The sequence below is a fragment of the Ambystoma mexicanum genome, chromosome 4p (assembly GCF_040938575.1).
Source record: "Ambystoma mexicanum isolate Mex_15411 chromosome 4p, UKY_AmexF1_1, whole genome shotgun sequence".
Lineage (NCBI taxonomy): Eukaryota > Metazoa > Chordata > Amphibia > Caudata > Ambystomatidae > Ambystoma > Ambystoma mexicanum.
Window position 1 is genome coordinate 906300716 of NC_090927.1, and position 13640 is coordinate 906314355.

General features: G+C 44.6%; 1 protein-coding gene across 11 annotated transcripts in view; it reads right to left on the reverse strand.

Moving 5' to 3' along the window:
* The window catches only part of ANKRD6 (ankyrin repeat domain 6), a 1122185-nt gene that overhangs the window by 427317 nt on the left and 681228 nt on the right, over nt 1-13640 (reverse strand). The window lies entirely within an intron of this gene.

Here is a 13640-nt window from a genome sequence, read left to right on the forward strand (position 1 = left end):
GCGCCAATGTTAACCAACAGAGATTTCCTGGTTCTAGGTTCCTGAGGCAGTGTTGTATTTTGCATTTGAGATTCCCAGCCAGATGTTTATGTGTGCCAAATTGTTGATTTTGAACTGGTGATTGTGTGCATTTTTTGAAATTTGAAGAGGAATCCGGGAATCAGAGGAGGCCTTATTAAATCCAATAGAACACTTCAGTGTTCATGGGAACATTGGGTCTCATTACAGGTTTGGCGGTATTCCAGTGGTAAATCTGCCAGAACACTGCCACATGGATTTAGCATTGCCGCCACTTGGTCTGGCGGGATTACAGCCGGATCACAGGTGGTGGTATGGTGGTATTAGTCCCCATTTATGGAGTCCTTAGAACTCCATGTGGATTTTGGAGGAATTACTGCCAGTGGGATTCCTAAGATTTTGCCAATTTTTGACAGTAAGGTGGCGGGAACTACCGCTAACATTTTGCTGCACTTTTTTCTGCATCTCACCACCAAACCTATAGTCCAGCAGCGCGGTAATGAGGCGCTAATGGAGTGACCTCGATTTTACCACCGTTTTTTTACCGCACCACCATACCTGTAACGATGCCCATTGTTAATTTTATGTAGAGTCGCTCCGGTTTCAAGCAAGTCTCCCACCCTGCAAAGAGAGGCTGTACTGTCCTCCGCATCGATTATAGATATTCACTATAAACAGAAAAGGACCACCAAAATTGTTAATTAATAATGCCAGAATGTCATACGACCCTGTGTGCCTGGTGGATTTGGGCATTTGCATCTAGTTTCACCCAAACGGTCAACTGTCCACCTGGGCTTCCCTTGGAGTCTTTCAAGGCTGGAATGGCTGCACATACAAAGCCGCCCAGAAAGTCCGCCTCTATTGTTCATGTGTTTTTTGGAAAGAAACAACATTGTGCCCCTAATAAACGAAACATGCCTCATCCGACCTGTTCTTTTAAAGCCCTGCTAAGTACCAAGATACGATTTTCAATTTTCCGTGAGTCGCTGGGACAAACCATGGATAGTTGAATAGGGGATATCAGTGGGGGGAGGGGGCAACCCATCAGGCCGGGACATCAGTCTCAGGTAAACAGTCATCTATCTCTCCATAAATAAGCTCTTGAGGGCCACATCTGTGGTTAGGTCCCAAGTGATTATCAAGACATATGCTTGTATATGGTGTTCGCATCCTTGCCTGTATGTGACTGTATTGCACAAATTGACAGTGGAGATGCCCTGAGTTAGATACTCCCAGCTGCTAACCAATGGTTTTTTAGCACTTAGGGAATATAGTCAAAATTCTGATCACATGGGGTGGAGAATCTCTGTGCTTTGCTGAGGTCACCACCGATAACTGAGCGGCAGCCCTTTGCGTCTTAACCATTCATCAAAAAACAGATGCATTCTTTCACACCTGAGAGCACAGCCTAATGTACACTTTCCCTCTCTTTACTCTTATTACAACAGCTAATGCAGGCCCATCAGTCTTTGCTAATTCTGACAACCTTGTGTTGGTCTTCCCATCCTTCGGACCAGATGGCTTTGGAATGGAGCATCGTCATTCGATTGCTTCTCCAGAGAATTCTGCTCTTCTATATCCCAGAGGGGAGGCCTCATCATCTGATCATGGACGATTCCCTGGTGTTTATGGCCTGGGAGGTCGCGGTCCGTCACTCCTTGTTCAGGAACTTTTGTAAATGGCACCAGGTTCAAGAAAGCTTTATATCTCTGCCTGGAAATACTGGGTTCGCTGGTGTCTATCGCGGAACTTGTCTCCCATTACATCCCCTAGAGTAAATGTGGTAACCCTTCTTGCTGAAATGGCCCTAACTCATTCCCATCGGTTGGTTAATGTGTACAGGTCAGCAATTTACGCACAGCATTTTTTTAGCAGGTGGCTCCCAAGAAGGGCACCCTGTGTTGGTGTGCAGATTACAGCGGGAGTCTGCTTCTAGAACTCTCGCTAGCCTAGATATACTGTGCTTTGGGATATCAAATTGGTGGTATTTCTTTTTCAGCATTGCCCACCCAACAAATTGGTCACTTTGCCCTTTGCAACAGTATCAGGAGAAAGGGCTTTGGACCACAAGTGTTGATCTTTTAGCCCAGGCAGAGTGAGGTTTACCATTTCTCAATGAACCAACACTTGTAGATTTTGTGTTTACCCACCCTTTCCAGGTTATGTGTGGTGCAATGTTTGTTGTGCTATGAAGCAGCTACGGGGCCCTTGAGATCTACCCTTTCTCAATTGATTGTCTCCTTTAGGAACCCTTTAGACCAATCTCAAGGAAGCTTGGGTTATGCCCCTACTAAAAATAAACAACCTTGATCCAAATGTCCGCAATAACTATAGGCCCATCACCACCGTCCCGTTCCTTCTAAAAATCCTGGATCGAGTGGTCTATCTGCAAATCCAGAAGCACCTCAAGGATAACAAACTCCTAGGTCTTAGACAATCAGGCTTCAGATCCAGACATGGAACTGAGACAGCCCTCCTAGATCTAAAGATCTAAATGGACGAGGCGAAGGACAAAGGTAAGCTAGCAGTCCTCCTACTCCTTGACCTATCTGCGGCCTTTGACCTCGTTGACCACCAAATTCTCACCAAGCATCTTAAAACAGCGCAGCATTCTCCACCAATGCATCCGACTGGGTTAAATCTTTCTCATCAAACCGGACCACCAGAGTCTTCTCACCTTTGGCCTCAGCAGATCCCACATCAATACTCTGCGGTGCCCCTCAGGGATCTTGTGTGTCGCCCACATTGTATAACATCTTTAAGAAGCTACTCTTCGACCGCCTGGACAAATTGGGTGTCGTCTACACTAACTATGCAGACGACACTCAACCCCTCATCCCCCTCACTTGCTGTTATGACCATGATTCCAAACTGCTAAACAACATGTATAGTGAAATCCAAGCATGGATGCCCACTCACAGCCTATGCCTCAATGACAACAAGCCCGAATTAATGATCGTGGGTACTCAGGCACGCCTGAATAAACTCGACACCAGATAAGCATCTTTCGTCATTGACAGTAACAAAATCATTGTTTGTAAAGAGTTAAAAACATTGGGGGTCTACCTTGACTCAACTCTCTCTCTTAAAAAACAGGTCAGCTGTGTGGCGTCCTCCACGGCCTACACAAATAAAACTGATCTACAATTGTATATCTTATTTATCTACAAGCAGCTGTCTAACACTAGCTAGAGCACTCGCTTTATCTAAACTTGACTACTGCAACACACTATTCCTTGGCACCACTGAACACAATCTAAATAGACTCCAGGTACTCCAAAATAACTCACTGAGAGCTGCACTTGGTCTCCCTAGATCCTGTCGTATATCCATTCACAGACATAACGCCAACTGGCTGCACATCCGGGATATAATGACACTACGCACACTGGCCATCACGTACAAATGCCTCACTAATTCAGCCCCGAAATCTCTGGCGGACAGCATTTTTAAACACCAACTCACACGTTCCATGAGATCCTCTCTCTCTCTCCCACAGCCTAGTGGTACCAAAGTTCAATCTAAAAACAGCCGGAGGAGCCAGTTTCACTGTACAAGCTGCCAAACGATGGAATTCCATCCCTATCCCTCTTAGACAGAAACCTTCCTTCCTCACCTTTAAAGTCAGCATAAAAAACTGGCTGAGCAACATGCCTCATCACCAAGACGCCCTCGACATGTTACCCATTCATTGCCTATTTATGTCACTATTCATCATCTGTGTCTAGCTAGAATATTGCACAGTATCCCCTGTTATTTGACCCACCTGTAACTAGGGACCCACTCCCTGTCTCTACCCTTGTTTGTAATTTGCCTGCCTTACTATGTTTGTAAACTCTAAGATTTCAAGCGCCCAGTTAGCTCAGGGTTTGGTGCGCGATATAAATATTAAACAAATACAAATCTCTTTTCCTGCTCTGGCTAGGTGTGTCAGATGGGTCATGGCACTCCCGATGTATCTCACAAATGCTAACATCGTGTTCCTCTGTGACTAACATTTTTAGCAATCCTGCAACCAAGACCATGAAGAAAGACCACTGTCTTCTTGACACCATAATCCTCACACAGCACATGAAGGACCCAACGCACAGAAAAGATAATATCCTCAATCTCATTTTCACTACGCTTACCACTATCCGTCACAGCGCTACAATCGCGCTCAATTGGTTGGACCATATTGCAATACCCTTTGTCATTAGTCACACCATCACAGTCAAGTACACCCATTATAAACTCAGAAAAGAAGCCATCAGATCATTCAAGAACTTCCCAGTGGAAGCTCTCATGTAAGACCTCACCTGGGCTGATCTACATCAGACAAAGCAGGACTGCCACTTGCTTCTCCAAGAACTCAACACAATCAACATCAATCGCCAGGTACTGGTGAAACAATCCACCTTCATGCCTAAACTTTCTGCACCCTGGTACACACAAGAAATCAATCTCAACAAAAGAAACATTGAAAAACAAGAAAACACTTGGTGACAATTCTATTGTGTATCCGACCTCGCCCTGCCCAAGGAACTCTGCACTACATGCAGACGACAGATCGCCACTTTCAAGGCCAACAACTACCGGAACACCATAGCCAAGGACGACAACGAAAGTAGAGCCCACTTCAAAGCCATCAAGGAATGCATGAACCCTCTCCCTGACCCACCCATACCACTCCATCAAAAATCACCACCAGTAACTCTTTCTTCATTATCAAGATCAGCAGGATGCACCAGAACAAAGACATCAATATAACTGACAGCACACATACATCCAATCCCCCAAAACTACCAATCTGTCTTCAGACCCAGACGTAGCATGGAATCAGCTACCATCATGGAGATCGATGATGCTCTTAAAATCCTCAACGATGGCCATCCATGCCTCCTGTTATCCTCCACCTCGTAGCTGCATTCGACACGGTAGAACACCAGACACTCACTGACATTTTACATTGTTGCATAAGGATCAGGAAGACCATCATCAGCTGGTTCAAATGCTACATCTCTAACCACCACAAGTTCGTCCAAATTTGATTCCTCCAGGCACCAACTCTACTCATCATCTGTGTAGCCTGGCAAGGATCCACCCTCTGGACCCTTTATTTTTCACCTTTACATTGAATCACTCTGAACCATGCTGGCACCACACAACATCCACATCCAACAATACGCAGTTGTTAACAGTTATACCGCAAAATGTACTCCATCGAAGACATCCACAGGTTCAAGGCCTGCCTCACATTGATCAAGTGCTGGATGTTCAGTGTGTACCTGAGCTCAACTCAAATTTCTACTGCTGACCAACAACACCTAACATCCTGACATCCAGACCCGGAACTCTGCAACTTTAAGGGCTTCAGACCCCAGCTGACCGCCTGCACCAAGTCCCTTAGGTTTGACATTAACAGACACCTCTCCTTCATGGAGCAAATAGCAAGGAAGATACAAACAGATTGGTACCAACTTTCACTCCTGCATATAATCATGCCCTTCATCCCAGAAAACAACTTCAGACAGACCTGCTGTCCAAGCCTAGGATCTCTCCCACATGGATGGTTGCAAATCCCTCCTGCAAGGCCACCCAGTGGCCAGCCTGGTGCCCGTGATCTGTGTCTTACATGATATAGCCCGACTCATAAAAGGACTCAGCAAATTCATCAACATCACCTGACCCTCTTTGAGCTGCACTAGCTCCCGTTGCTAGCACATACCACCATCAAATTCTGCTGCATCATTTACATACCTTTTGCCCTGAAGTCCCCAAGGTACTTCACTGAGATGGTCAGGATCTCCTGAGGCCTATGGTCTACCAGACACAAAGACATGTGCAGACTTGAACTCTGCTGGTGCAGAAAGGAATGAACCAGAAGACAGGTTCATTCTCTCTATGCCCCCAGACTCTGGAACCTTCTCCCGATCAACATCAGACTCGGCCTTGCATCTACTTTTCAGGAGAGAGTTCAAGGACTTCAAGGACTTAGGTGTTAAGGCTCCTCCTTAACACTTAGGTCCACACCCTTCCACTCAATATGTAACCTGAGACTGGGTGATTTGCTTCTCCCTGTATCCTCTCCTGATTGCTTGTAGATTCCTTGAAGTCAAATTGCCCACCCTCACATTGCCCTTTTTTGCTCCCCGCTCCCTTGTATTGATCCCTTGCGATCTGTTTCCCTTGTCGTGTACTTTCGTCTATGACTTGTAAAGTGCATCATTAATCCCAAAGCAAGGTCCACGCTCAAGAAATACCATAGGAATAATGTAATAATAATAATAATAATGGCACAAGCAGAGATTCAACTTTCTATGGGGCACATTCGGCTAGGTGAACATGACATCTAAGGCTTACCTGGCTGGATTTAGTTTAGAAGACATTCTTATGGCTCCTGGCTGGTCTAATAAGAATATTTTCGCATAACTGCAAAGCTTATGAGCATGTTTCTTCTGTAATTATTTCTAACTTTCAACTTTGCACAATAGGAATGCTCCATGGCATAAATGACGATTTTGTGTGGTGTATGATCGAAAGTCAAGTTTTGAATAAGGTCATGGAGGCAAGTATTATCTCACCTGGGATGATGCTATCTTTTTATTCTACATAACCCCCCCACCCGCCAACCTCTGACATTACTTTGGTTTCTTCTTAACTTCAGGTTCAAGAGGCAGACTTTTTTCTTTCTGCGCTAGGGGACAGGATTCACGTACGGATGCATGATGTTGCTTTACGAGGTGAAAATACTAAAAAGAGGACTTGATTTCTAATAACAGGATCTTTTATAGTGGATGAAGTTGATCAACACTGGGTGTTCTATGGTTGTGGGACTCATTGGACCAGTAATCCTCAAGCTCCATTAGCACCCGGGCTGAGAGCTCTAATCTCAGCCCGCATTCCATAGAACCCCAAGGCTGCCTCCCCCGCCGTGGGCCTCCATCTTCCCCTCCTTTCCCATCCCGCCCCTTTTTTAAATGTTTCCCAACCCCCCTCCCCAATCCCACTGACCTGCACCTGCAGCAGCTCCCCTCCTCGCTTTTCCGGCCACCATGGGAATAGAAGAGGGGCTCCATATGGAGCCCTGCCTTCTACAATCATGGTGGCTATTTTGGATACGTATTTTAATTCATTGAACAGGACAAGGGCGGCGTCCGGTTCAATGAATGAAACAACTTTTTTTTAGCACCTGGGTTACCGCTTGGTAACCCGGGGTGCTAATGGCTGGAACGGGGGTAACAGCTCAGAGCCCTCATTAACAACTCGGGCTGCTGGGCCGTTATCCCTCGTTCCAGCCTTTGGAACGGGGTACTAACGCCACATAAATTTTTTCTTTTCTGTAAAGATTCATTCTTACTATTTAGCTTCTATAAGAGGGTAAAGATTACATCATCCTCCGTATCTGAAAAATTGTGGTTGTTGAATGCAAACAAAGTGGAACTGACTCGAATGCAGAGTCAGTCCATATTCATGAAACCGATTCCAAAGAAGCCCAGGATCCTTTAAAAACCAAAGCAGAAAAGGGAATTGCAGTGATAATTGAGTCATTTCCAGCGTCCCAACTACTCTCCCATGCAACACGGCAATTGTGCCGGTGAAGAAACTCGGCAGGGATACATATTGTTTTGTGCATGTTTTGTAAGCTGTGAATTCAGTGGTTCTACCCACGTTCCTGACGGTACCAAACCTTGCAACTATTCGCGCGTGTATTCCACCCACTCAAATTTATTTCACTGTTGTTGATTTGTGTCCTGCTTTATTTTCAATTCCAATGCACCCAGAAAATGAGTATTTATTTGCATTTTCACTTTCTGGTTTACAGTATACCTGGACTAGGGTGCTACAGGGGTTCACTGAGAGCCCTGAACCTTTTTCTCAGATCCTAAAAAAAGAGCTGGGCAATATCATATTCAAAGTTGGATAGGTAATGATCCAGTACTTGGATGAAATCTTCATTGCATTGCCTTCAAACCGAGGGGGTAAGCAGGAAAAGGGAATAAAGCATCCTGAAAGAAATTACAATTATGCAAACCTAAAGTGCACTACGTAGGTCAAGATATTTTTGAATGATTCATGAATAAAAAAGCAATATTCTAACATGTTTGTTCCCAAGCCCACGACATCTACATAAATGAGATATTTTGTAGGTATAGCAGCACATTGCTGGTAATGTATATTGGGATATGCGACTATGGTAAGCCTTCTTCAGATAATGGCACATATTAATACACCCAAACCGCTTGAATGGTCAACAGAAGCAGCGAAAGAGTTAATTGTGGTAAACTGTGGAGTTGCTAGTACCCCGGGGATTGGTCTTCCATACTACAAGAAATAGCTCATTCTGTTTTGCCATGAGAAAGAGGGGTATTCTCCAGGAGGACTAAGACAAGAACACAGTGAAAAGCATATGATTGCCTACACTAGCATGGAATTAATCCCAGTTGCAGCTGGGCAACCACCTTGCTGACAGTTAGGTGCAGAGTCTGCATTAGCAGTACAGTCCTCAGAGGTCTTGCCACTAGGTCACCTCTTGGTGTAGCAGCAGCTAATGCAGTAACAGCCTTATTGTTAAAATCATATAATATGTCTGCCTACCAGCCTATGAAATATCAGTTTATTTTTACTGAATTCTGCAAATGTTACTGTACCCCAATGCCCAGTTCGTAATCCTGCTTCACTCCAGCCAAGCACGACAGAGGGGAAAGCTCATGACTGCATCACTATACCTGCCACCCATCAAGCCCCCCAAAAGATCTTTACTATATCCAACTTCCGAATGTAGACTATTTCGTAGACGGTTCTTGTCTGAGAAATGAACACGGGAGATGGTGGTAGGGTACGGGGGGAATAGGATATGGTTAAAAGTGCACACTCAAATTGATTTCCACTATGCCTTTGGTGTGGAGCATGATTGCAGTCACTTGTGGCAAGACAATGACATTCTTACCGCAGCTGGTACATCAATTAAAATTATTTATAAGTAGATGTACTGCCTTAATGTTAATATTGAACTGGCGATGGTGAAATAGAGCACCAGCAGGCCCCCAGAGACAATGTTGTCAAAGGGAATGCCCTCACTGATACAGTGGTGAGGGAAGCTGCCCTTTCCCCTTGTTCCCCGCCTGTGAAACATTTCCCTCCAAACCCAGGTACAGCCACCTCCTTATACCATCTTTCATGAACTTGCTAGAATTCAGCACAACGCCCCAGGAACTGAAATGAACACCTGTGGTGCATTACATTTTGATATATTGTGGACCTCATTGCATAAGTGTGACACCCAAATAATTTCTTTATTTTGCCTCTGTGAATCCTGGAGTAGAACATGTCTGCCAAGGGGAGGTGGAGGTGGAGGGGAGGTGGTGTCTGAAGTTGGACGCAAATGGCTTGTGCCAAGTTTTCCCATGGTAACTGAACAGCAGTGTAAGCAATGTTTGATTTGCCAGCAATATAACTCTGGCAAGAGCACAAATGTAAGCCAGGGTCGTCAAAAATGACAGCACCTTTTACTAATCTACAGTGTGATTTCAATAAATACCGAAAGTTGGAGGGTGGGAATATGTGCTAATTATCATTGACATGTTTTATATCTGGGTCGAGGCAAATCCATACTGTTGAGTTAGTACGCAGGCAGTAATCAGAGCACTGATAAAAGATGTTGTGCTCTGCTTCAACATGCCAGTGAGTATCAGTAGTGATCGACTAACACATTTTATAGTTATACAGGAAAACTATTGAGTACGGCTGATTCGGCAGAGGTGCCATTGTTTTTAATGCCTGAGAAATGGACGAGGGAGTTGGTAGTAGGGCACGGGGGCTGGGGTGGTAAAAAGACAAAGAAAAAAGACAAAAATGGGCCATAAAACACAAAATCGGTCACATCTGTTCAGAAACCAGTTCTAAATGTCAGGAAGCATTACACTTGGCCTTATGAGCACGCAGAGCACTGTTAGCAAGAAAAGGGATCGAAGCTCTCGTGAAATTCTCATGGGCCGACTGATGTGCTTACCAGAATCCCCTCCAGTTCCGCTGGACAGAGAAAATGTGCAATTGGGAGATTATGCGGTATTGTAGCATTGTCAAAACTTGGCCCAAGCTTTTTGGTGCATTTATTTGCAGGGCAAGAAGGCCCTGCCAAAGGAAACTGAGACGCCTTGTCGGCAGTGATAACAAGGGGTGTGGGTCTACAACAAAAGTCAGTACTGCAAGAATTGCCTAGCACTCCGATAGCACAATCCTTTTGAGGTATTCCTGACCAATAACTTTGCAGACACATGGAGGCCTGTGCAGGCAGGCAGAGCCTCCACAAGATGAAGTTGTATCTGAATATTTAGCAGACTGGGACTGTTGTGGTTTAGTTTTGCCAAAAGGGGAAGTGAACTTCATTCAGCAAAATGTTAACACAGAACAGAGGGGCTTGAAAGTCACCAGGCACACGCAGACTCTTACAACTCAACAAGTGAGGAACTGTGCCTAGTGGAGAAAGAGAACCCTTGTAGTTTGGCAAGATTGCTTCATGGGAGTGTGGAATAATGCATTATTTGGGACTGTTCCCAGGGACAAGAAGATACATATATGCACAAGTGCCATCAACTTGCAAATGACTCCCAAACTGGCTACCAAATTAACGGGCAAGATTGGTACTTTGTAACACAGCACCCACATTAAAAAAAGGGTAGGAAAAAGAGGTTAAACAAGTAGACATAGAAAAGCCAAAACTCAAAGTCCAACACAAGAAACTGAATGGTCAAAACCATTTCAGACAAGTAACTTGTAATCTTATTGCTCAACTCACCCCTGTTTCACAGAGGAAGGAAAACTGCATCAAAGAGTGATTTGATGGATCACAAATGGCACATTGAGAACTGACACTGAGAAAATACCAGGTAAGGCAGTTATGTAGGGTGGGTCATTCTATTATGTCAATAGTGACTTTCACAGTGCCAGGAATGTGCAATACCGGATGACAAGAAAACAAAGCAGGCTGAGGAATGTTATATGGTAACTCATTTTGTTTTACAGAGAAGATGTGTATACCAGATGGAAAAGTAGTATGCCTGGAGTGGTTATCAATTTCTAGTGTGTGCTGCACATTGTTGCAGAGGGGAGCCTATCAACTCCTTAAGAATGGATTTTAAAGGCACTGTGTTGTTTTAGAAGAATAAAAATGATGGTACTTGCTTCTGAATGATGAAGCACTTCCAGAGAGGTGGACGGTGGTGACCGGAACAATAGACTCAATGCAGTTATTTTAGCTGTTAATGAACTTTCAAGTAGCGCCTCATTTTCGAAATGGTTCTACAGGGGCAGCAATTCCTTTTGTCCAACAAAAGGGCATGTCAGGCACAAAGGAGCATGCTGAAGAGGTATTTGAATGGTCGTATTTGGGATTTTGTTAATACCATGGCATCAGCACGGATGATACACACAAACTGGAAGATAAACTGGGAAAGCTTGGAAAGGCTGCAGAATTCACTGCACGTGCTCAGTTCTCAAATGTTGATATAAGTTTGCCAGAGGTGCATGTAGTTGAGGAATTAAGAAAAATAATGCTAAATGTGCCAACAAGTCTCATATTTAATGTCACCTCTGCAGGTTAACAAGAATGTCACATCTGGAGGTTGAGTGGAATATCACACGCGCAGAGACCCATGACTACCTGAATGAGCAGATGAGATCGATCAGAGATGACATTGCTCACCAAGCCTGCCCAGAGGTGACGAATGAAACTTCAGGAGTGCCACCTATTCCTTGGCCCTGGCAGGATCTGTGGACGTTTCTTAGCTGGTAGTGCACGCACATGCAGTGGGCATGTCAGAGGGATATTGGCCTTCAACCACTGGATCCGGTCAGGTCAGTGGGCCAGTTGCAGAAGGAACAGGATGATCCACTGAGACATCTGGGAGATCAGGATCACCAGAGATCCCAATCTTGACATAGGCTTGTCAGAATCTGAATCTGCTGAAAAACTGCAGCAGAGGGACTGATGCTAAATGGAACAAGACCATTTATCACCAACAATAGCTGGGTTTGCTCTAACAAGGAAGAAGTAGAAGACATGAAGTTAGTGCTCATCACTGAGACTCGGGAGACATGAGATATATTACAGAAGCGAAAATCTTCAATACACAATTCAATTTCACTGGTCTTCCCTGGTGCCAAAGAGATCTGATAATTTGTTGGATGTGTTGCCTCAGGTACAAAATATTGAAGACATACAAAGAAATATGTGTGTTTTACAATTAACCAGGCCGAATTAGATTCCTTTAAGCAGGGTCAGAATGGGACAAGAAATTGGCCAGGTCACCCAAAAAAAAGTGGCCCACCGCTCAGCTCAAAAAAGTGGCCCACCCCCTGCCTCACGGCCACCAGAAGTGATGTCATTTGACCCCACCCCAAAGTGCCATCCCGGGAAGCGATGAAGCACGAGCTTTCACCCCTTGACAAAAAAGGAAGTGGCATCAAATAGCATTGTTCCTAAGTACACTAAATTACTGTGAATCCAAGCAGACATCCAAGGCCAAATGATAATATGTTATTTTATAGCACTTACGCTTAAGCTCTTTTTTTATAGAACAAATATGCATACATCACCCAACCTGTGTTGGTACTCATTTATCGGCTTACGAAGGATGAAAGGCTTTTTTGAAAAAAGAAATGAAAATAATATGTGAAATAAAAAAAATCCAATTTTTATTTCTTCCAAACCGGCCCAGGCATGGCCAGAAACCGGCCCCCACTCTCCAGGGACGATTTCAGCCCGGCAACAGGCCGACAGGCCGAGGAGCCAATCCGACCTGCCTTTAAGTTAGCAAAAGAATTTCTACCCTTTGTACACTGAATAATATACTATGCTATACCGCCCAAGCATTTGTCTAAATGTCTAGTTTCTCTTTCCTATCACCTCCTCCACACCTTTCAGACAAGGCCAGGTGCCATTGGACCACTACATTGGTGATTGGTGTATTAAGATGGATTTCTGAATTCTGACCTGGTGGGCAGAGGTTCAGAAGGCCAGCCTAGTTTCCTGGAACAGGGTAACCTTCTGGACAAGCCAGACCAATCAAGGTAGCATTGGCGGGAGGGGTGAGGGTGAATGAAAGACCTCAATGAGCACACAGAGTAAAGCACACTTACAAATCACTCCCAGTCAGGTGTATGTATATTGAAAATACAAAAACATGTATTCAAGGCCTTTGAGGTTCAACACACAGTAATAATCAACAGTAATACTTTTAAATCAACACAATCCTACTAAAATACATATATACAAGACCAAGTGGCCTAAAGGGTTAATGCACGAAATGGGTCCACAACCAAAAAAGGGAATGAAGCAGGCAGTGCAAAGAGTGTTTAGGTAATTCTGCAGTAATCACAATCCTAACTGAAAGGCAGTCCAGTCCCTAAGAAGAGGGGAGCCTATTGCTGAAATGTACTTGCAATGCTGGTGCACGTGGTAGTGCAGATGGGCGAAAACGGGGTCTCTTGTAGGGTCTGTAGCAGCTCAGGAAGGTGAGTGAGGTGATGCAGAATAAGTTCCCACTAATCGTGGAGGGTCTCCCCGAGAGGGCAGAACAGGTTCCAGGAGTTGGGAATAGTTTAATAGCTCAGGCTATCTGTGGAAAGGAGAGTGGTCCTGA